Below are 2,973 nucleotides of genomic sequence, written 5' to 3'. Positions count from 1 at the left end.
GAGATGCCACTACTATGAATTTGGGTATTTTCTTTTTTCTCATGCCTAGCATTGCTTGTTTTTATAATTTGTTGATTTCTGAACCTAGGGTGAAAAGATCTATTTATATATTTTCCCCTCAGAATCAATACCAATTTGGTAGATATCTCAGTAACTTACCTAGTTTTTCAAGATGAAAGTGATATACTAGTAGAATGATTGATTATAGAATTCATGTAGAAGACCATGGGGCTAGAATTCCCTTATATCTTTGGAGTCAAAATGGGAGATGAGTGGGAGTAGAGGGCTACCAATGACTGAAATGATGGTACACTGACTTTTGATAAAGGATTAAGAAAAGATCTTATCTCATTAAATATATCTGTGTTCACCTAGTATTACAGTGGGTCATTTTGTATATGTGTCTATTACAGTTTTTTTCCATTTGTAAATGTCATGAAACTAGTGATTTGACTTTTAAAAAACTATTATATTCAACAACTGATATCCAAGCAGAGAAAAAGTGACCAGCTGCTGTTATAGTGCACTATTCCAAAGCTGCCTTATCTACACACAAGAAAGATTACCAACTCAATTTTCAAAATAGTGTAAAAAAAGAGGAAGGTGAATATTACCTAATGTTGTAGCAAGAGGAAATGTTGAGCAAAGAAGTTAATCATAATTATTGTAAATTATTCACTGCAAAAATGGAATAAGGAATAACTACTATTGTCTGATTTTTTGAAAACAAAATGTGGAATAAAATATAAAGTAAGACATAAGTTGATAGTAGGTTACAAAAAGGATAATAGTATTTTTTTCAAATCTAAGAAATTACGTATTGATGTGCAAGCTACCTCTGCTCTGCGTGAAAATAGAATTTACAGAGTTAGAAGAATGTGGAAGGAACAAGAGAGACACCTTAGAATTACCGTTATTCCACATGGGAGGGGAATTCTGTATTCCTGAGATTGTAGTTCCCCTATGACCCTGGAGTGCTACATAATGTTTTTTTTTTGTTTTGTTTTGTTTTTTTGCTTGTTTGTTTTTTTTGAGACGGAGTCTCGCTCTGTCGCCCAGTCTGGAGAGCAGTGGCGCGATCTCGGCTCACCGCAAGCTCCGCCTCCCGGGTTAACGCCATTCTCCTGCCTCAGCCTCCCGAGTAGAATAGCTGTGACTGCGGGCGTCCGCAACCACGACGGGCTAATTTTTTTTTTTTTTTGTATTTTTAGTAGAGGTGGGGTTTTAACATGTTAGCCAGGATAGTCTCGATCTCCTGACCTCGTGATCCACCCGCCTTGGCCTCCCAGAGTGCTGGGATTATAGGCGTGAACCACGGTGCCCGGCCAGAGTGCTACATAATTTTGACGATGCCTTCTTAGAAGAGTAAACCTGAGTTGATAGACTATTCTGGAAAGACAATAGGTGTACCCAGATGTGGAGTATGTTTATTATTCTATTCCCATGGTCTTCTACAAGGAGAAAGAGTAGAAGGTGTCTCCTTTGCCCTCACGGTGCCTTCAGAAAAAATGTTGCCTCTTAATGTAAACGTAATTAAATATATTTTAAAAATACTTAATATGTATTTTAAAAATCTAACAGGTTCAAAACATCTTTAAATATAATATGATTTAATATTAATTAATGGGTTTGAAATTGGTAATTTAATTTTCTGTAACAATACTTAGTCCTCCCTTCCAAAATGGAAATTATACAACTTGACCAATGTTCTATGTGAAAATAATTTCCTTGATTTCTATTTACTATGAGCATCTGCATAGAAGTGTTATTCTTTTCTATGCTTATGAATCTAGTTAATTGTTCAAACTGTGCTAGAGTATAAATATTTTGGAATACATATTTCATTAGATTCATTTACAACATAGATGGTTTCCAATGGGAATTTCTTACGCTAACCTGATTATCAAAAAAAGGTGAAAATGTATCATCTGCTTTCAAGTCTAGTGTTATGTCAAAATACATTTTTCAATTATGCATTTAATTATTCAGCTAATGGATTTCATAAACAGTAGAGATTTCATTTTAAATTATTTTTATAAATAGTTCCAAAACATGCTTTTTTGTTGTTTTTTTGTTTGTTTTGTTTTTGAGACAGGATTTCTCTCCGTTGCCCAGGCTGGAGTGCAGCAGCGGGATCTGGGCTCATTGCAAACTCTGCCCCCCGGGTTCAAGCGATTCTTGTGCCTCAGCCTTCTGAGTAGCTGGGATCATAAGTGTGTGCCACCATGCCTGGCTTATTTTTGTATTTTTAGTAGAGACGAGGTTTTGCCATGTTGGCCAGACTGGTCTTAAGCTCGTGGCCTCCAGTGATCTGCCTGCCTCAGCCTCCCAGAGTGCTGGGATTATAGGATTGAGCCATCGTGCCTGGCTCAAAAACATGTTTTTCAACTATTATTTTTCTAATGAAGACATATAATTGACCTATGTTTACACATGTATGTTCTCTATATAGTGAAACTTTTTAAAGAGAGAATAGTATGGAAAATTCAAAAGCTCTGGCTCTCCAAGTCAAAGGCAGAGAAAGGGCAACATTTTGTTATGCCTCCTGATTTTACTCCTTGCATTTTATTTTCTCCCCTTGTCTATTTTTTTAATGCTAGAAACTGTTTTCTTTTTTTTCTTATTTTTATTTTTTATTTTTTTTATTATACTTTAAGTTCTAGGGTACATGTGCATAACATGCAGGTTTGTTACATACGTATATTTGTGCCATGTTGGTGTGCTGCACCCATCAACTCGTCAGCACCCATCAATTCATCATTTATATCATGTATAACTCCCCAATGCAATCCCTCCCCCTTCCCCCCTCCCCATGATAGGCCCTGGTGTGTGATGTTCCCCTTCCCGAGTCCAAGTGATCTCATTGTTCAGTTCCCACCTATGAGTGAGAACATGCGGTGTTTGGTTTTCTGTTCTTGTGATAGTTTGCTGAGAATGATGGTTTCCAGCTGCATCCATGTCCCTACAAAGGAC

Source organism: Rhinopithecus bieti, unplaced genomic scaffold, assembly GCF_001698545.2.
Source record: "Rhinopithecus bieti isolate Rb0 unplaced genomic scaffold, ASM169854v2 scaffold_32835, whole genome shotgun sequence".
In the NCBI taxonomy this organism is placed as follows: Eukaryota; Metazoa; Chordata; class Mammalia; order Primates; family Cercopithecidae; genus Rhinopithecus; species Rhinopithecus bieti.
This window is presented reverse-complemented; position numbering follows the sequence as displayed.